Source organism: Dasypus novemcinctus, chromosome 23 (assembly GCF_030445035.2).
Source record: "Dasypus novemcinctus isolate mDasNov1 chromosome 23, mDasNov1.1.hap2, whole genome shotgun sequence".
Taxonomy (NCBI): domain Eukaryota; kingdom Metazoa; phylum Chordata; class Mammalia; order Cingulata; family Dasypodidae; genus Dasypus; species Dasypus novemcinctus.
Genome location: NC_080695.1, coordinates 63,254,779 through 63,277,205, shown reverse-complemented (window position 1 = coordinate 63,277,205; position 22,427 = coordinate 63,254,779). Strand labels below are relative to the sequence as shown.

At 37.5% G+C, this 22,427-nt stretch overlaps 1 protein-coding gene across 6 annotated transcripts in view; it reads left to right on the top strand.

The window, feature by feature from the left end:
* ATF7IP2 (activating transcription factor 7 interacting protein 2) overlaps positions 1-22,427 on the top strand; it is a 133,702-nt gene that overhangs the window by 46,612 nt on the left and 64,663 nt on the right. The gene's annotated exons all lie outside the window — the stretch shown is intronic.

Below are 22,427 nucleotides of genomic sequence, written 5' to 3'. Positions count from 1 at the left end.
ACGACATGTATAGACCAATTCTTTCAACTCCTTAAATTATCAATCCAGGGAAAGGTTAGAACCATTAGAATCCAGGTGCTTCATGATAGAATAAAAAAACAACCTAAATTTCCAGTTTCATAATGAAGGCTAGAAATACAAATTTGAATAATGGATTGGCATCCATGATGAAGCAATCAGTTACTTTTTTATGACTGAGACTACTAAAGTCTTTTCTAAGCTGTATGATAAGGATTTGAGATGCAATAAAATAAAAAGTAAACATATAGATTCATTTCATGCTTAATAAAGTAAGTCATAGCTCTTAATTTGGGTGGTCTTCAGTTTCAAAAGTGGCATTAGGGTAGATATACCATGCTAATTCATGCTGTAGTGCCTAGTAGGGTAAGTCTATCCTGTAGAATGTCCAGATCTAAGGAAGGATGTGTCTAGTTAGAGCAAACCTAGACTGTTTCCCATATTCCCATGCTTGGTGAATGGTATCATCATCTTACCCAGTTTCCCAAATCAGAAGTAAAAGAATCATTTTTTAAACTGTCAAATATGCCTCATTCTACTATCTAGTCAATTTTTAAGCACATCACTTCTATCTCCTGAAAAGCTAACGGATCTGGCCCATATATTTCCTTATGTCATAATTCCATCACGTTTATCCTGGTCTACTGGCATAACCCTATAACTTTATCTCTGCCCTATCTTACTTTTTTTGATTAGTCTTCCAAGTTGCCACTGAAATGTTCTTTCCTCTACAAAAATTTGGTTATATCGTTGTTTTCAGGATATAATCCAACCTCCTTAGCAAGACAGAATGTCTAATGATTTGGGCCCTGAAAACTCCAGTTTCATGTTCTATAGATTCTTTACCCACACCTTAATAGTTTCCCAGTAGCCATACTTTTCCTTTCATTATCTGTGTGGTTCCCTTTGACAGGAATGCTCTCCACGGAGAGTTTACTTCCCCCAGACTTATATAATGATCTCATGTCTCATCATCATAATCAGAATAGAGAGTTGTGCTCAGCTATTCATTCTAGGCAGGAATTGACATTCCTTTCTTTCTTCACTCTTGGTATTTTGTGCATACCTGTATATAGCTTTATTAAATTGCTTTATAATTATTTCTTTATATACCTGTCTTCCTGAAAGGGCTTGAAATTCTTTTCAGCAGCATTGTTTACTGTATTATTCTACATGTGCCCATCCTTTTTAGCATAGCACTTGGCACAAAGACTTCAAAGAGTCTAATTCATTAGGTGAATGAGATTAATGCAGCAGAAATTCCACAATGGAGTTTTAAGGGAAAATGAGCATATAAATTGACAGTCTGAAAATTCTGAAATTTCAGAATTGTGAAAGATATTTTGTCAATATCAAAAACAATACAAATATGCAAACCTTTTGACCCAAAATCTTTTGAGGAGTTAAACTGACAAAACTAAATTCTAGTATACATGGAAGTATGACAGTGTTCACTGCAGCACTGTTTCTGAAAATAAAAATTTGGAAATATTTAAATGTCTATCAATAAAGTGTTAATTGAATAAATTATTGTCTATACAGTACAGCAGTACTCAGCCATTGAAAATAATTTTGGGTGTGTATTGATGTAAGCATATTAACCATATTATAAGAAAAAAAAATAAGTCTAAACCTATATGTAGAGTCATGATGGAGTAATAACTAGGACCAAATTTAATCTTCCTGTAATGAACAACTAACACTAAATTAAATATAGGGAAAAAATGTTTTCAATCATTGCAGTGAGATGAGTCGTATGAGTGTTCCAGCTTTTTGCTTGGAATATTGGTGTAGTGAGGAAGATGTTAAGCAGAGAATGGTGATTTTGCTAAGTTGAGGAGACGGAGATTGGCATTGTGAGAGGCCAAGTCAATTGGAATTTGAATGGAAGAGTAATATCAGAGATGAAGGAACTGCTTAGAGAAAGAGCTTAGTAGAGGGATTATCTTGAGCCTCTGCTTAAGTAGTAAGCTACACATGCTAGATTGAAAATAAAATACAATACCAAATCTGAACAGCAAATGACCAGAGGAGCTTTAAGCTGAACAATTTCCAGAGTTCATAGAGAAATAGGAGATGTTTCTATTCTGACTGGCTGGAGTGTTGGGTCCTCATTGAGTATCTGGCTGATAAGTAATTTTAGAGTAAAGGTAACTATCCTTGTCTTACAAAACTTAAAAACAAACCTTGAAAAGATCAAGCTGAACTGCAAGTAACTCAGTGGTTTATCACACAACATCCAAAATTCTTTAAAAGAATATAACAAAATTCAGTACACAAGCATGTAAAATTCTTTATTAGCATCCAATTAAGAAAATTACTAGAAATGCTAAGAAGCAGGAAAATGGAATTCATGTGAAGGGGAAAAAACAGTCAATGGAAACAGGCTTAGGAATAACAGAGATGATAGAATTATCAGACAGAGTCTTTAAAAAGAAAAAAAATTATATCCATGGGATCACAGCCCCCTCTCAATTAGAGGTGGTATGGTCATTAGCATCCCAGAATCCACAGGATTGGGGAATGAACTATGAACTAAAGTAGACTTACTAGTATACTGGTACTCTGCTGTAGACTTATTGTGATTCTAGCAATGAAAGAAATTATATCATTGATGTGGAGGCAGTGGCCACTGGACATTCTGAGGGCAGGGAGGAGAAACAAGTATAATACGGGGTATTTTCAGGACTTGGGAATTGTCCTGAATGATATTGTAATGGCAGATGCAGACCATTATGTATCTTGCCATAAGCTACAGAATTGGGTGAAAGAGAGTGTAAAAAGGTAAGCTTTAATCCATACTTAGTGGCAATACTCCAAAATGTATTCATCTGTTGCAGTAGATGTACCTTACTAAAGAAGGATGTTGTTAATGTGAGAAAATGTGAGAGGTGTAGTGAGCAGGGCATATGAGTATTCCCTATATTTTTTATGTGACATTTATGTAATCTAAGTATAAATAAGATAAATAAAATAATGAAATTTCTCAAAAGTTTAAAAGAAAACAGAAATATAATAAGAGAAATGAAAGATATAAATAGAACCAGATGGAACAATAGACACAAAATCTGTATTTCAATAAATGGAATAAACTATAGCTTAGGCACTGAAGAAGAAGAAAAAAAATCAGTGCACTTGAGGAAATAGTACCTAACCAAATAGTTAACCAAAAGTAACTTTCAAATTAGAGATAAAAAAGATAAAGACTAGGGGATACAAAGGGCCAGACCTTTCAGCTATGGGAGTCTATCAGAGCAACTAATGTGTATGGCCAGAAGTTTTCCAGATTTAATGAAAAGTATTAACTCACATATCCGAAAAGTTAGGGAGTCTGTCTACCACATGGGAGGTCCGCGATTCAAACCCCGGGCCTCCTTGACCCGTGTGGAGCTGGCCCATGCGCATTGCTGATGCACGCAAGGAGTGCCGTGCCACGCAGGGGTGTCCCCCACGTAGGGGAGCCCCACGTACAAGAAGTGCGCCCCATAAGGAGAGCCACCCAGCGGGAAAGAAAGTGCAGCCTGCCTAAGAACAGCGCCACCCACACGGAGAGCTGACACAACAAGATGATGCAACAAAAAGAAACACAGATTCCCGGACGCTGACAACAACAGAAACAGACAAAGAGGAAGATGCAGCAAATAGACACAGAGAAAAGACAACAGGGACCGGGGGTTGGGGGGAAGAGGAATAAATAAATTTTAAAAATCTTAAAAAAAAAAAAAATCATCAAACTCCAAGCAGGTAAAGAAACGAAAACCACACTAATGCACATTATAATCAAATTCCTGAAAACCAGTGACAGGAAAATCTTAAAAGCAGTCAGAGAAAAAAATGCACAATATATATAGAAGAACAAAGAAGTCACAGACTTCTGGACTATGCAGATAAAGGGAAGTGGGTTGGCATAAACAAGGACTGGTGTCAAAAGCTGTCAACCTGGAGTTCTGTAACCAGCAAACATGTTTCAAAAATTAGAATAAAATTAAGACTTTAAAACCTATTACCAGCAGACCTGCAGTATCAGAAATAAAGGAAGTTCTTCAATCAAAGAAAAAAAAAATGAAAGTAGATGGAAAGTGAATCACAGAAAGGAATATAACACAGATTGTTGGCTTTGTAATATATATGCAAGTAAATGTATGATGACAGAGCAAAAGATGGTTAGAAAAATGAAAGTATGCTCTTTTAAGTTTCTCATTATACAAATGGTGTAACATTGTTTGAAAGTAGACTAATAAATTAGAAATGCACATGGTGATGCTCAGCAATAGTTTTTAAAAAGCAGAGGTTATAGTTATTAAACCAATAGTGAAACTTGGACATAGTCCAAGAGAAGCGACCCCCACACACAAAAGCAAATGAGACTCATGGAAAACAAAAAGGTGGTACATTTAAACCCAGTCATATTAATAAGAAAACTATAAATGCTTGTAATCCTCCATTAAAAAGCAGAGATTGTTAGACCAGATAAATAAGCCAGACCCAACTATGTAATAACTATAAGAGACGTACTTGAAATATAAATATGCAGATAGATTGAAATTAAAAGGATGGAAGAAGATAAACCATGCTAAACCAAGTAAACACTAACCGTAAGAAAACTGGAGGCTGTATTATCAAACAGTTGAGGTCAGAACAAATAGTATTAATGGGGATAGAGTGGGTGTTTTATATTGATAAGTCAGTTATTTCATCTGGAAAGCATAGTAAAACTAAATGTGTATGCATTGAGAAGACTGAACTTGTGGCTGGTAGGTGCCTTGAGAGCATGGGGTCCTCCAGAATGAAGGCTTAAATTTAAAGTCCTAACAAAACATTTGAAGTTCATTGACAGAACTATGAAGATACATGATGAAAATGCAAGATGCATACAGAACCCTAAACAGAATCTTTAGCATAGGTGGGCTCATTAAAGATATTAAGTGATGATAGGACAGTAAGAAACCATGCCATTGGTGACAGCAAGAAAGCTTTGAAAACTTGCTGGCAGATCTACATCATGGAAATGGCTTGCAAGATCAGTTTCTTGATGTGAAAGAATTGGGTAAAACCCTGGCAGGGCTACTCAGGACTGTGGCTAGGAGGCCCAGTATGACATACCAGAATTAAACTAGTAATCAATAACAGAAAGGGAGCTAAAGCAACATACCACCCCCCCCACACCAGACATTTAGAAACTGAACAATATACTTCTAAACAACCCATGAGGAAGTCTTTTAGTTGACCAAGGCAGTGATGGGAGATGCTCCAGAGAAGACACAAAATATTTGAACAACTAGCAAATACTGGCAGAGCCATCTTCCTCAAAATTCTGGAAAACAAAAGGGTTGCAATAACTGGGCAAGTTCCAAGTCAAGAAAATTCACTTTAAAAAATGGTAGGAAAAGCTTCTGAAGCCTATACTGAACTCTTTCCCATCTTCTCCCCCATTCAAGTGTGGGACAGGACAGCATTCCCTATTTTATTTTATTTTATTTATTTTATTTTTTAAAATTTTATTTTTTATTTCTCTCTCCTTCCCCCCTCCCCCCATTGTGTGCTCACTGTGTCCATTGGCTGTGTGCTCTTCTTTGTCTGCTTGCATTCTTGTCAGAGGCACTGGGAATCTGTATTTCTTTTAGTTGCATCATCTTGCTGTGTCAGCTCTGTGTGTGTGTGGCACCACTCCTGGGCAGGCTGCACTTTTTCCGTGCTGGATGGCTCTCCTTAAGGGGCACACTCCTTATGCATGGGGTTCCCCTACGCAGGGGACAACCCTGTGTGGCACAGCACTCCTTGGCGCCCATCAGCGCTGCCCATGTGCCAGCTCACCACACAGGTCAGTATGCTGGGGTTTGAACCCTGGACTCCGCATGTGGTAGGCGGATGCTTTATCAGTTGAGCCAAGTCCGCTTCCCTGCATTCCCTTTATAGGTCCCTGGCCCAGCTCTGGAAGAAACAGTAACCTCTTTGTTCATGCTGGTGTGTCGGTAGGTCATACCATTCCATTGGATAGTAGCCTGAAAGACTGATCCAGGATACTCTTCTCTGGCTTACTCTTCCAGAATTTGCCCTTTAGGCAAAAGCACCTTGAAGAGAGCTAAAGCAGTGGAAGAAACAAATCAAAATAGCCTGAGGTAAAAAATTACTGGCTTTAAGACATACAGTAGTCGACCTAAGAAGGGGAAATTTTTCATCAAAGGGAGTAGAAGGGACATTGAGGTTCCTGTAAACAAGGGAATTCCTGAGATCAAGAGTGCAAGCCCAGGATAAGACAGAGGCTCAGAAAAGGTAGAGAAGACCTAGACTTTCACTTCAGGCTGATCTTTTTTTTTTTTTAAGATTTATTTTATTAATTTCTCTCTCCTTTTTCTCTGTTGTCTACTCTTTGTGTCCATTTGCTGTGTGTTCTGCATCCGCTTGTATTATCAGGCAGCACCAGGAAACTCCATCTCTTTTTTGTTGTGTCATCTTGCTATCTTGCTGCGTCAACTCTCGGTGTGTGCAACACCACTCCTGGGTGGGCTGCGCTTTTTTCACACAGGGCATCTCTCCTTGCAGGTGGGGCACACCTTCACCAGGGCACGCCTACATGGCATGGCAATCCTTGTGCATGGTAGCACTGCATGTGGGCTAGCTTATCACATGGTCAGGAGGCCCTGGGTATAGAACTCTGGACCCTCCATATGGTAGGCAGATGCTCTATCAGTTGAGCAATGTCTGCTTCCCTCAGGCTGATCTTCACAGGAATAAACTCTGAAGGAGAGTAGAGCCAACACAGAGCCCATTTGCAAAGACTGTGAAAGGTATATTTTATATTTTTGTTTGTTTTTGTTAGCTCCTGGCAATCAAGGAAATCTGTCATATCTCTACGAGATACAAACTTAGAGAATAGACAACACAGGCACTAAATCCCAGTAATAAAGTAGTAAAAGGTACAGTTTGTAAGAAAAGATTACAAGACAAACAGGAAATGATGGCCCATCCAAAGGAATAAGATAAAAATTCAGAAACTATCAACAAAGAAATCCAGACTTTGAGCATATTGGACAAAGAATTTTAAAAAATGATTTTCAGCATGCTCGAAGTGATCAGGAAAATGGTGAATGATTAATATGAGAATCTCAGTGAAGAGATAGAAATCTTAAAAAGAAACTAAATAAAATAGTGGAGTTGAAGACAATAGCATCTTCTATTAAAAATGCCCTAGATGGCTTAAATAGCAGGTTAGAGGTAGCAGAAGAAAGAATCAGGGAAACTGAAGGAGAGACAATTGAAATGATTCATGCTGAGGCACAAAAAGAATGGGAAAAAAGTAAACAGAGCCAGAGAAACATGTGAGACACCATCAAGCATACCACTGTACACATTATGGGAGTCCCAGAAGAAATAGCAGGAGAGAAGAGGACAGAAGAATATCTCTTATTGAAAGAAACAGCAGCAGAAAACTAACCAAATTTAAGGAAAGTCATGAATATACACGTTCAAGAAGCATTATGAACCTGAAAGAAGATAAACTAAAAGAGAACTATATCAAACATAATATTCAAACTTTGGAAAACCAGGGCAAATGCAAGTTTTGAAAACTGCAAGAGAAAAGTAGCGTGTTAAATGCAAGAGAACCCCAATAAGATTAAGTAACAATTTATCATCAGAAACCATGGAGGCAGGTAAGCAGTGGGATGAAATATTTGAAGTGCTGAAAGAAAACAATTACCAACCAAGATTTTTATATCCGGCAAAACAGCTTTCAAACATGAGGGAAAGATTAACACATTCCCTGATATCTGAGGGAGTTCATCACCACTATACCTACCCTAAAAACAATTTTAGTATTTAGAGAGTTCCTACTGAATGGAAATGACACTAGACAATGGATTGAAGTGGCATAAAGAAACATACAACTTTGGTAAGGGTAGTCTTATAAGTAATTATCGATGGCAGTATCACTGTATTATATTTTGGTATGTATCTCCACTTCTAATTTTTAACAGGTTCTAAAATGCAAATACACAAAAAGTAATGATAGATGGGAACCAGCAAGATGGTGGCAGAGTTACGAGCTCCTAGAGTCAGCTCCTGCTACAGGGCAGTTAGTAAACACCCAGAGCTCTCTGGAGCTAGCTGAAGCACCTGTTCGAGGGCTCCAGGAGGCCAGAAGAGCATCATGCAGCATCCTTGAGGGAATGGAAGGAAGAGATTGCCCATCTGCAGAGAAGACTTGTAAGTAGAGTGCTCCAGCCACAGAGGCCAGTGCCCATCCTCCACTGGAGGCACAAGCCACCTCGAAAGCTGTTCCACAGCTGGAATTGAAACACCCACTTCCCAAAAACTGGGGAAAAAGAGACAATTGGGAATCAACTTCAGCTACTGATGAGTAAATTCAGTGGACTAAAGTATAATCCTGAGAACAGCTAAAGTCTGAGCCTGTCCAAGCCAGAAGGGAGCTGGGAGCCGCCATCTTAATCCACGCCTGGCACAAGGGGAAGTGGGTCAGACTGAAAATCACAGTGCTGGTGGGGACCGACTTCTTTCCATCCAGATCAGATTGCAACTCTAGCCTAGGCCCCAGTGCCACCTCCAGCAGGGAGGAAGCTGTGGGGACCTGCACCAGCTTCTCCAGGAAATTACCAGCCAAGCTGTGGAGGCCAGTGATCATCCTACTCTGGCAGCACCAGCCACCCCAGGAGCTATTGTGGCTAGAATTGGAAGCCCCATTTCCCAAAAACGGGAGAAGGAGACGCGTGGCTGACAATTTTGGCTACTGATTGGTAGACTCAACTGACTTAGATATAACCCTGCTAACAGCTGGTGTGTGAATCTGCCCAAGTCAGAAAGAGGCCAGTGGCTACCACTTTGACTCCAACCCCAGCCTAAGGGGATGCCCAACTGACCAAAAATCACAGTAACAGTAGAAACCAGTTTCTTTCACCCAGATTGGCCTGCAGCCCTAGCCTAGGCTTCAGCCCTGACTCTGGCAGGGAGGAGGCTGGTAGACCCTGCACCAGTCTATCTAGGTAACTGCAGGTACCTTTGGCTGGCACAGACTGAAAATCAGAAGTCTACTGGGGCAACTGCGATCATCTTGGACCCACACTCCATCCCCGCCCCAGGCAGGGGGAAAAGAGGCATCAAGCTTCATTAGTCTCTCTGGGCAGTTACAGTCTAGACCTGTACAACTTGGATTATTCCATACAATTGTGACTCTGTCCCTATACCTGAAAAGTTGGAAGAAGATTCATTGGTCCATGGAGCAATGGGGGCAGCTTGAGCCTACACAGCTTAAAGCACCAACTATATGCTTGGCTCCTACTTCACAACCAGCAACGGAGAAAGGGCAGTAAGCCCTAAACTAAAGAGAAAAACTGCACCCAGAATAAATACTTTAGTAAGCCATATGCCAAGACACCAACAAAAAAGTTAAAATCCACACAAAGAAACAGGAAGTACTGACCCAGTTAAATTAACAAGATAAGCCTCCAGTTGACATAATGGGGATGAGACAACTGATCATAGTTGTTCAAACAAATCTCCTTAATAAATTCAATGAGATGGCTAAAGAGATTAAGGATATTAAGATGACTCTGGATGAGCACAAAGATGAATTTGAAAGCATACATAGAAAAATAGTAGGGGGGTGCGGTTGAATGGGACCTCACATATATATTTTTAATGTAATATTATTACAAAGTCAATAAAAAAATTAAAAAAAAAAAAAAGAAAATAGCAGATCTTATGGGGATGAAAGGTACAGTAAATGAAATTTTAAAAACATTGGACTCATATAATAGCAGACTTGAGGCAGAAGAAAGGATTGCTGAGCTTGAAGAAATGGCCTCTGAAAGTGAACATACAAAAGAACAAATGGAGAAAAGAATGGAAACAAGTGAACAAGGTCCCAGGGAACTAAATGACAGCAAAAGGCATGCAAACATACATGTTATGGGTGTGCCAGAAGGAGAAGAGAAGGGAAAAGGGACAGAAGAAATATTTGGAAAAATAATGGTAGAAATTTCCCAACCCTATGGAAGGACGTAGATATCCATGTCCAAGAAGCACAATGTACTCCCATCCGAAAAAACCTGAATAGACCAACTCCAAGACACATACTCGTCAGAATGTCAAATGCCAAAGACAAAATTCTGAGAACAGCAAGAGAAAAGCAATGCATAACGTGTAAGGGATATCCAATAAGATTAAGTACTGATTTCTCACCAGAAACCATGAAGGCAAGAAGACAGTGGTTTGATAAATTTAAGATACTACAAGAGAAAAACTTCCAGCCAGGAATCTTATATCTAGCAAGACTGTCTTTCAAAAATGAGGGTGAGATTAGAATATTCACATATAAACAGAAATAGAATTTCTAAGCAAGAGACCAGATTTTCAGGAAATACTAAAGGGTGTACTAGAGCCTGAAAAGAAAAGAGGAGAGGGAGACCTGGAAGAGAATCTAGAAATGAAGGTTATATCAATAAAAGTAACCAAAAAGTGTCAAAAGAGTGGGGAAAAATAAAATAAGACAGATAAAACTTAGTCAGGAATAAACTTAACCAACAATGTAAAGCACTTCTCTTCAGAAAACTGCAACTCGATGTTAAAAGAAATCTGAAAAGGCCTAAATAATTGGAAGAACATTCCATGCTCATGGATTGGAAGACTAAGTATCATTAATATGTCAATTCTACCCAAATTGATATACAGATTCAATGCAAACACAATCATCAAATTTCTTTGAAAGGAGGGTAAGGGGTCCTGAATAGCCAGAAACATCATTAAAAGGAAAGCAAACCCTCTTCTCCAGACGTTAAATCATATTACCTAGCTGTAGTGGTAAAACAGCATGGTGCTGGCATAAAGACAGATACAATGACCAATACAATCAAATTTATGGTTCATAAACAGACCCTCACAGGTATGGTCAAGTGATTTTTGACTAGCCTGTCAAACTCACATTGCTCAGGTAAAACAATCCATTCAACAAATGATGCTGAGAGAATTGGATATCCATAGCCAAAAGAAGGAAAAAGGACCCCTATCTCACACCTTATCCAAAAATTAACTCAAAATGGATCAAAAACCTGAAAATGAAAGCAAGAACTGTAAAACTACTAGAAGAAATTGTGGGAAAATATCTTCAAGACGTGGCGGTAGGTGACGGATACTTAAAGGAGATAAGGGGAGGACTTAGTGGACTACTGATGTTTAATATATGTATATGTTTTAATTAGCTTAACTGTAAAAGTGGAAATGGATAGAGTGGATGCTAACAAATAGTGAGTAACAGCTAGTTTATAAATGGAGATGTGACTGAAAATGATAGTCTGGGGATGTGAATGCCAAATGACAGAATGCTAGAGAATAATCTAGGAACAGAATAGCACAGTAAACCAAGAGGTGGGTGAGAATTGTGGTTGAATACACCTCCTGCAGGGTGTTGGGAATGTGCAGAAGTATGGGAAAAATACAGCTGGAGTGACCTATGGACTGTGGTTAGTAGTAATAATATTCTTGCATCTATGTAAAAGATGTACCGTGTTGATGAAGAGGCCATATGGAAAATGTGAGCCATTTTCCTTGGCTGCTCAAGCCAATACAATTACATGGTGTGTTGATGGAGGAGTGTTTTGGGGAATTCTGCACATATGCATGATTGTTTTATAAGTTTATAACTTATAAAAAATATATTTAAAAAATAATAATAGGATGGATTGGTGGAAAAACATACCAAATGTAAGACAAGGACTAATGATTAGTAGTAAGATTTTGACAATATTCTTTCATGATTTGTAGCAGACATCTCACGACAATGCAAGGTGTTGGTGGAGGGTTGATGTATGGGATCCTTGTATGATGTTATGCATGTTTTCTTATTGTAAGTTCACAACTTTTGCTATACACTTAATTGTTAATGTATGTTCATACATAAATGATATAAGGATAATAGTGTTGGTTGGAGAAAAATACTTTGGTTAGTAGTAATATTTTGATAATGCTCTTTAATCATTAGTTAAAAAGGTTTAACAACAATGCAAGTTATTGGTGGTAGGGTGAATTATGAGAGTTCTGTATGATATTATATATGTTTGTTTTATAAGTTCACAGCTATTATACATTTATTGTTTTTGTATGTTCATATATGAGTGATATACTTCAATAAATTAATTGAAAAAAGGGGAAAAAAGTAATGATAAACACTTGGCTTTGGATATACAGTGTATAAAGATATAATTTGCAATTGGTACAGAAATGTGGGAGGATGGTGGTACATAGAATAGTGTATGTGTATGCTATTGAAATTAAGTTGACATCAACTCAAATATGATTGTTACATATTTAGGATGTTTTAAATTTTAACCCAATGGTAATCACAAAGAAAATATATTAAAAATACATTAGAAATAAACGAGAGGTGTTTTAAAATGGTACAATACAAAAGAACAAATAAATATGACTGTAAGCCTTAATGGGAAAATTGAGGGGAGAATAAAGTATCAGACTTGTAAAGACAAAATAGCAAAACTGGCAAAAGAAAGTCCTGCATTATTAGTAGTGACTTTAACTGTAAATGGATTAAACTCAACAGTCAAAAGGCAGACATTGGCAGAATGGATAGTGTTTTGCTTTTCTTTGGCTGCTCAAGCAAATACTATTTAATGGGTGGACTCAAACAATGGAAATTTTTTAGTTCATAATTTAGAGGGCAAGAGAGTCCAAATCAAAGTGTCATCAAGGTGATGCATTCTTCCCAACAACTGGCATTCTGGGGCTGGGTACCAGTGAGCCTTGGTCTTTGGCTTCTCTGTCACATGGCATCCTGTCCTGGTCTTTCAGTTCTCTTTCAGGTTCTGTTTGAATTTTAGCTTCTTGAGTCCCATGGCTTTCTATCTATCTGAATTTCATTATAAGGGACTCCGGTAATAGGATTAAGACCTATCTTAGGGCACACCTTTACTGAAGTGACCTTATCAAAAGGTCTTATTTACTGGATTCACACCTATAGGAATGGATTGAGTTTAAGAACATATTTTCCTGGGGTATATATAGCTCCAAACCACCACAGATGGCATGACTCAAATATAAATTGTTTACAGGAGACTCATCTTAAATTCAAAGACACAAACAAGTTGAAAGTGAAAGTATAGGGAAAAAAATAACATGCAAACAGTATGCAAGAGAGAGCTAGGTAGTTATACTAATGTCAGGTAAGATAAACTTTAAATCAAAAACTGTTATGAGGGACAAAGAAGGATGCTATATACTGATAAAGGGATCATTTCAACAAGAAGACATAACATGCATAACATATATGCATCTAAGTGTAGAGTCCCAAAATATGTGAAGCAAATATTGACGAATTGGAAGGCAGAAAAAGAAGGCTGTAGATTAATAGTAGAGGCTTCACTAAATCATTTTCAATAATAACTAAATCATACCAGAAGATCAGTAAGGGAATTGAAGACCTGATTGATACTCTAAACCTAACAGCCATTTATAGAACACTTGACTGTAAAGTAAGACAGTACAGGATTGAGTGCATATGGATCATTCTCCAGAATGGAGCATATGTATAAGTGACAAAGCAAGTCTCAATAAATTAAAAAATAGTGAAATCATACAGTATATCTTATTTGGACACCATGGAATGAAACTAGAAATCAGTAAAGAGGGAGAAATGAAAAATTCATGAATATGTGAAAATTAACAACATTTTAACCATTGATTTAAAGAGGAAATCACAGCGATTAGGAAATATGTGACAACTGATAATGAAAACACAACATATGAAAACTTATGGGATGCAGCAAAGTCAGTGTTGAGAGAGCAATTTATAGCTCAAAATGCTTACATTAAAAAAGAGGGGGTAGGAAGTGGATGTGGCTCAAGTGAGTGGGCTTCCAGCTACCATATGCGAGGACCGGGGCTCAATCCTCGGGACCTCCTGGTAAAGGTGTTCCCGGCCTGTGTGACAAGCCAGGCCTGCACAACAAGCACACAGTAAGATGATGCAGCAAAAAAGAGACAAGGGAGAGTCTAGGCAAGATGTGACAGGAACCAGAAACTGAGGTGACACAAACAACAGGGTTTTTAAAATTATAAAAAATAAAATTAAAAAAAAAAAACAGGGGAAGCAGATGTAGTTTATCCATTTGGGCACCCACCTACCACATGGGAAGTCCCAGGTTCCCATCCTGGTGTCTCCTAAAAGAAGAGCAAATGCTTCCCCCAGCCGCAACAAGTTAGATGCTTCCCCATCTACAATGAGCTAAACACCACCCCCACCACAAGCAGATGCCACAGCCTGCGGGAAGCAGATGTGGGTCAGGCTGTTGGGCACGCCCTCTCATGGGAAGTCCTAGGTTTGGTTCCCAGTGCTGCCTGGAGAAAGCGAGCAGACACACAAGAGAACTATCTGAGGGGTGGGGGAATAAAGAAAAATTAAGTAAATTTTTTTCTGAATTTTTTTTTGAAGATACATAGATCACACAAAATATTACATTAAAAAATATGAGGTTCCCATATACCCCCACTCCCCACCCCCCGCACTTCTTCTGCATCAACAACCTCTTTCATCAGTGTCATCAATGTGGCACATTCATTGCATTTGATGAATACATTTTGGAACACTGCTACACATTATGGATCATAGCTTACATTGTAGTTTACACTCTCCCAGTCCAGTCAGTGGGTTATGGCAGGATATATAATGTCCTGCATCTGTCCCTGAAATACCATTCAGGACAACACCAAGTCCCAAAAATGCATGCATATCACACCTCTTCTTCTCTCTCCCTGCCCTCAGCAACTTCCATGTCCAGTGTCTCCACATCAATGATACAATTTCATCCATTGCTAGAGTTACAGTAGTTCTATAGTAGAATACAAGTATACTCTAATCCATATTTTATTGCTCCATCCTGTGGACCCTGGGATGGTGACGATTTCTACTCCACCTCTAAATCGAGAGGGGGCTTAGATTCCACATGGATGATGGATACAATTCTCATGCTTGCAGTTGTAGACTCTCTCAGTTCCCTGGTGTGGTGGTTGACCATTATCACCTCCCTGTTATCTGACCTGGGTTAGTCCAACGAACCAGAGAGTAGGTGTTGCAACTCTGCTGAGGCTCAGGGCCCAGCTGGCACATGGCCAGTCCAGAGATTCAAATCTCCTGAGCATACACTAACCCCAGCACCAACCACAGGTTCCATAAAAGTGACAGAAGAGGCATGTGTAGAGAGGTTACATCTGAGTCCCACTCCATCACAGTCAGGAGCACAAGTTCCAAAGTAGGGCCCACTGGCAGGGAACTGAACTCCAGAGCCATCTGTCTTGACTGTAGGACCTGGTTGTCTCTGTAGCCCTCAGGAACACCACTGCCTGGGGTTGTATCTACTTTATCTCTCTCGGATCCTTCTGAGATATGCGTAAGCACGACTCCTCTGATGCCTCCCGACTCATTTTGAAGTCTCTTAACCATATAAACTCATTTGTTTTTGCCATTTCCCCCTTTTATTCAAGGTCTTTTTCTAGTTGCATCACCAGCTGCTGCTTGGTAGTGGTCCCTTGGTGCCAGGTAGGCTTATCCTCGGGAGTCATGTCCCATACTTGGGGGAAGGTTATGCATTTATACACTGAGTTCAGCTTAGAGAAAGGCCATATTTGAGCAACAAGGAGTCTCTCAGGAGGTAACTCTTATATACCCTGTAGTACTAGGCTAAGTTTCAGTTTCAAAAGTAAAGGTTCATAAGTACGTTGATCAGTATTAAGGTCCCATCAATAGTCCTTCCTCCTTACTAGTCACTGCTCCTGTATTCGGGGGATCATTGCTGCCCCAATAAAGAATGTGGCAGAGCTCTCTGGGATGGGAATTCGATATTCTTTCAGTTATACCGTGAATCTCCACTCACCGTGATGATGCCCCATTAACACTTAAACAATTTATATGCCTTGTAAGTATGCCCGCAGTGAACCTCCTCCCATGCATCCCCATCACTGACACCCTGCAGCAGTGATCTTCCCCTGCCACAGCTGTAACCCTTCTGTGATCCAAAACTTCTTCAAAAATGAAGCTAAGAAAGTAACCAAATAGAATTAATTTTAAAATGGAATAATAATGTTAAGTTTAAAAATAACAAATAAAATACAAAAATTTAAAAGAAAATTTAGAATAATAAATAATTGATATAAAATTTTTTAAAATTTTAGATATTACCTCTTTCATCACTGTAAGATCTCTTGTATGTACAGTGACATTTTCTTCTGTTTTTCCCCCAGTGTCTTATTTTTTTAAATTTGTCTTTAAAGAAACTTTACACTACAGAAAAGTTAAGTACTAATAGTACACCTATTAAAAGGTGCAATTATCAGTGACTGTAGTGACAAATATACACACCAATGCCAGGTTAATTATACAGTGGTGTAGGAAGAATTATATATTTTATACATGATTGTTTTATAAACTCTGTAGGCACTTGAGAAGAAATACACATTCTTCTCAAGAGCTCATGGGTCTTTCTCTGGAATAGACTACATGTAGGTCACAAGGCAGGTCTCAATAAGTATAAAAAGATTGAAATTATACAATGCACCTTCTTAGATCATAATGGAATTAAACTGGAACTCAATAATGGGAAAGAGGTAAGTTCCCAAATATGTGGAGGCTGTACAACACACTCCTAAATAAGCAGTGGGTCAAAGAAGAAGTTGTAAGTGAAGTGAGTCAATGTTTGGACAAATGAAAATGAGAACAGAATTTTTCAAAACTTAGGCAATACAGTGAAGGTAATGCTGAGAGAGACATTCATAATCCTAAACACCTATATTATAAAAAGAAGAAAGAGCTAAAATCAAATATATAACTGAACAACTGGAGGAAGCAAAAAAAGAACAAGCCAATCTCAAAGCAAGCAGAAGGAAATAAAGTATAATTAGAACAGAAATAAATGAAGTTGAGAAAAAAAGCAATAGAGAAAATGTACAAAACCAAAAGCTGGTTCTTTGAGAAGATCAATACAGTTGACATCGCTTAGCTACACCAACAGAATAAAAGAGAAGATGCAAGTAAAATCAGAAATGAAAGAAGGGACGTTAACGACTGATCCCACAAATAAAAAGGATCAAGACAATCTCAATGAAATGGACAGATTCCTAGAAATGCACGAACAGCCTCCACTGATGCTACAAGAAATGCAACAATTTAACAGACTAATCACATTTAAAGAGATTGAATCAGACATCAAAAATCCTCCAACAAAGAAAAGTCCAGGACCAGATGGCTTCACAAGTGAATTCTACCAGGAATTTGGAGAAGAATTAATGCCAATTCTGTTTAAACTCTTCCAAAAGTAAAATAGTAGGGAAAATTACCCAATACATTTTATGATTTTTAGGAATCCAGCATCACCATAGTATCAAATCCAGATAAAGACAGTACAAGAAAAGAAAACAAACCAATCTCTGTAATGAACATAGATGCAAAAATAGTCAACAGAATACTTGAAAATAGAATCCAACAGCATATCAAAAGATTTAATACGCTGTGACCAAATGGGATTTATTTATCCCTGGTATGCAAGCATGGTTCAACATAAAATCAATTAAGGAAGTACACCTCATTAACAAATTGAAGGGGGAAAAACACGTGATCATCTCAATTGATGCAGAAAAGCCATTCAACAAAATTCAGCATCCTTTCTTGATAAAAACACTTTGAAAGGAATAGAAGGAAAATTCCTCTAAATGATAAAGGGCATATGTGAAAAACCCACAGCCAACATCGTACTCAATATGGAAAGATTGGAAAGTTTTCCTCCAAGGTTGAGAACAAGACAAGGATGCCCAGTGTCACCATTGTTATTCAACATTGTGCCAACCAGAGCAATTAGACAAGAAAAAGGCATTCAAAGAGGAAAAGAGGAATTAAAACTATCACTATTTGTGGGTGACATGACTGTATATTTAGAAAATTCTAAAATTTCTAGACAAAGCTACTTGAACCAATAAAGGAGTTCAACAACATGGCAGGATACAAGATAAATGCCCAAAATTAGTAATGTTTCTCTACACTAATATTGAACGATCTGAGGAGGGAATCTGGGGGAAAATTCCATTTATAATAGCAACAGAAAGACTCAGATACCCAGGAATCAATTCAAGTAAAGAAGTATACAGGACCTATATGCATAAAACTACAAAACAGTGCTAAAAGAAATAATAAAGACCTAAACAAATGAGAAGACATTCCATGTTAATGGATTGGAAGACCAAATATTGTGAAGTTGTCAGTCCTACCCAGACTGATTTGTAGATTCAGTGCAATGCCGAACAAAATTCCAACAGTGTACTTTACAGAAATAGGGTAATTACCAAGTTTAGTTGGAAGGGAAGATGCATCCAAATAGCCAAAAGCATTCTAAAAAAGAAGAGTGAAGTGGGAGGAATTCCACTGCCTGACCTTGAAACATACTACAAAGCTACAGTGGTCAAAACAGCATGGTATTAGAATGAAGGTAAACACATGAATCAGTGGAATAGAATTGAGAGTCCAGAAATAAACCTCCATCTCTACAGCCAACTGGTTTTCTACAAACCTATCAAATTCATGTTAATGGGGCAAAACAGTCTCTTCAAAAAATGGTGCTATGAGTACTGGATACCCAAAACCAAAAGAATAAGAGAGGACCCCTATCTCACTCCCTATGTAAGTATCAACTCAAAATGGATCAAAGACCTAAATATAAAAGACAGGACCATAAAATTACTCAAAGGAACGTAGGGAAACTTCTTGTGGTAGGTGGTAGATTTCTTGGACCTTACATCTAAAGCACTAGCAACAAAAGAAAAAATAGAAAAATTGTATCTCCTCAAAATTAAAAGACTTTTGCACCTCGAAGTCATTTTTTGTTTGTTTGTTTTGGTCAAATGGGTTAAAAGACAACCAACTCAATTGGAGAAAGTATTTGGAAATCACATATCCTATAAGGGCTTACTATCCATGAGACATAAAGAGATGCTACAACTCAAGAATAAAGACAAAAGGCTTGAATAGACATTTGTCCAAAGAAGAAATAAAAATGACACACAAAAAAAACCACACATGCAAAAATGTTTAACATCTGTAGCTATCATGGAAATGCAAATTACTGCTACAATGAGATATTAGAATGGCCACTGTTAAAAAGACAGAGAACTACAAGTGTTGGAGAGAATGAGGAGAGATAGGAACACTTATTTACTGTTGGTGAGAATGTTGAATGGTTCAGCCATGTGGAGGACTATTTGGCAGTTCCCAAAGAAGTTCAATATAGATTTGCTATGTGATCTGGTACTGCCACTATTGAGTATGTACCCAAAAGACCTGAGAGCAGTGACAGAGACATCTGCACACCAATGTTCCTACGGGTATTTTTTATGATTGACAACAGATGAAAACAACCTAGGTATCCATCAACTGATGAATGGATAAACAAACTGTTGTGTATACAAATGATGGAATATTTTGCAGGTGTAAGAAGAAATGAAGTTGTAAAGCATATGACAATATGAATGAACCTGAAGGACATTATATTGAGTGACACAAGCCAGACAGAAAAGGACAAATAGTGCATGATTGCACTACTGTGAACTAAATATATCATGGATTTAGAACTTGAATATGGGTCACTATAGAAAATAGAATGAAGCTAGAGAATGGGAAGTTGTGGCTTAACTTGTGCAGAGTTGGTAAAAAGGATGGCTATTAATCTTTTGAAATGAATAGAAGGGTTGAAAGCCCAACATAATGTTTGTAATTAGTAGTACTATTATGTGGGTATGACTGGTTTAAAGGGAAAGTCTCAGGTCATGTATATTACTAAAAAGAAAGCTAAAAAACACAACATTGGACTGTATAGCATAGTAAAAGCACATATGAAATGTGTTATGGGTAAAGTAGCATACATCAGACCATTTTCCTTTGAAACTGAACTATTGTATGTTAATACTATGTTGATATCAAACTAAAGAAGAAATTGTGCTAAGTAAAAAAAAAGACACAAAATTCTACTTATTGTAGGATCCCAATTATGTAAATTGTAAATATAAATCAGTTTATAAAGATGAAATTAGATTAGTGGTTATGTAGGGCTGAGGAAGGATAGAGGGATTGGGAGTTGACTGCTAAGGAGTGTGGAGTGTTGATTTTTGGACTAATGAAATTGTTCTAAATTTTTTTTGTCATGATGAATGCACAACATTGTGACTATACTGAAAGCCATTGGTAATACAATTTGGATAGATTGAATAGTATGTGAGTATATCTCAAACTCCTTTTTAATAAATGTGCAAGAATAGCCAAAAATAGCAGCTATATATGGCAGGGGAAGCTTAGAGAGATTGAGAGGTGTAGAATTTTCCTGTTTGTTTGACTGTTTTTTATTATTATTGTTAAAATAAGTAAGATTAATAATAATTGAAGTGATGAATGCACAACTAATACATACCAAATACCATTGATTGCAGACTTTGGATGAACTGTATTTTTATTACTATGTATCAATAAAATTAGTTTTAAAAAATAGCATGATACTACACAGGAGCAGACATAGACCAATAGAATTTAATTGAGAGTTGGAAAATAAACCCTCATATCTGCGGACAACTGCTTTTGGACTGTAGCACCAAAAGTACTTCATTGGGAAAAATTATTCCTGGGAAACTGGATGTCCATGTGCCAAAGAATGAGGAATAGATTCCCTACCTCACACCATATACAAAAAACTCAAACTGAATCCAAGACCTAACTGTGAGGTCAGATTTATAAAACTAGAAGAAAAAATAGGGAACCATCTTCAGGACCTTGTGTCAGGCAATGTTTTTTTAAACTTTGCACCCAAAGCATAAGCAAATAAATAAATAAATGGGGCCTGGTCAGAATTTTAAAATTTTATGCATCAAAGTATTTCATAATAATATAAAAAGATAGTCCACAAGTGGAAACCACATGTCTGATAAGAATTTATTACCTAGAATATATTAAAAATCCTTCAATTCAACAAGAGTCAAATTGCTCTATTTAAAAATGAGCCTAAGACTTGAATAGACATGTCCCCAATGTCCCCAAAGAATTTTATCTAAATCTCCAAAAAGCACATGAAAAATGCTCAACATCTTCAGCCATTATGGAAATGCAAATCAAAAGCATAATGAGATACCATATAACACCCACTCAAATGGCTACCATTAAATAACCGGAAAATTACAAGTGTTTGAAAGTATGTGGAACAGTAGAAACCCTCATTCAGATCTGTTGAGACTGTCAAATGGAAAAGCTGCTATTGAAAACAGTTTGGCACTTCCTCAGAAATGTAAGTAGAGACTCACCATATGACCCAGTAATCCCACTTGTAGCTATATATACCCTAGAGAATTTCAATCTGAGATGCAAACAGATATCTACACACCAATGTTCACAGCAGTATTATTCATAGTTGCCAAAAGTTGAAAGCAATCCAAGTGTCCATCAACCAGTGAATAGATAAACAAAATGTAGTACAAACATACAGTGGCGTATTATTTACTAGTGAAACAAATGAAGTTCTTAACCACAAAGCAACATAGATGATCCTTGAAGACCACATATTGAATGAAGAAAGTCAGACACAAAATGGCAAATAGTGTATGATCTTGATATGAAATAATTAGAATAATTAGAGTTAGAAACTAGAATACAGATTACCTGGAGCCTGTGTTGGAGTATGGTTGGGAAGTTAATGTTTGAATTTTTCAGTTTCTTTTGATGTAGTGGATGGTGTGATGGTAGCACAACATTGTGAACTTCATTAACCACACTGAAATATGTATTTGAATGTGGCTAAATATGGGAAATTTTATGTTATATATATGTTACTACAATAAGAATTATTTTTAAGAAACCATAAAACTGTATAACCAGACAATGAACTCTAATGTAAAATATATGCTATAGTTAATATTGCAATTTTAATAATATTCTTTCATCATTTATGACAATTATACCACTCTAATGCATGGTGTTACTAGAGTTGTTTGTGGTTTATTGGAACTCTGTATTTTCTGCATGATTTTTCTGTAAACCTACAACTTCTTTAATAAAAAAAGAAGATCTCAAATCAGAGACCAAAATTCATAAGTGAACTAGAAAAAGAAGAGTAAACTAAACCCCAAACAATCATAAAGAAGTAAATAACAAAGAAAAGAGAGGGGAAGATGGTGTCAGAGTAGCTCAGGCAGGGTGCAGCCGTGTTACAAAATAGGGGAGAAAGCGTAGAAGTCGTCCAAGGTGGCTACTTTGGAAACTGCAGGCGAGGAGAGTGCTGCAGACATCATCCAGGAGGGATTGAGGATAGAGACAAAGGGGCCGAAAGGCAAACCATGAGTTGCTAGGCCCATTCCCCACCTAAAGGTGA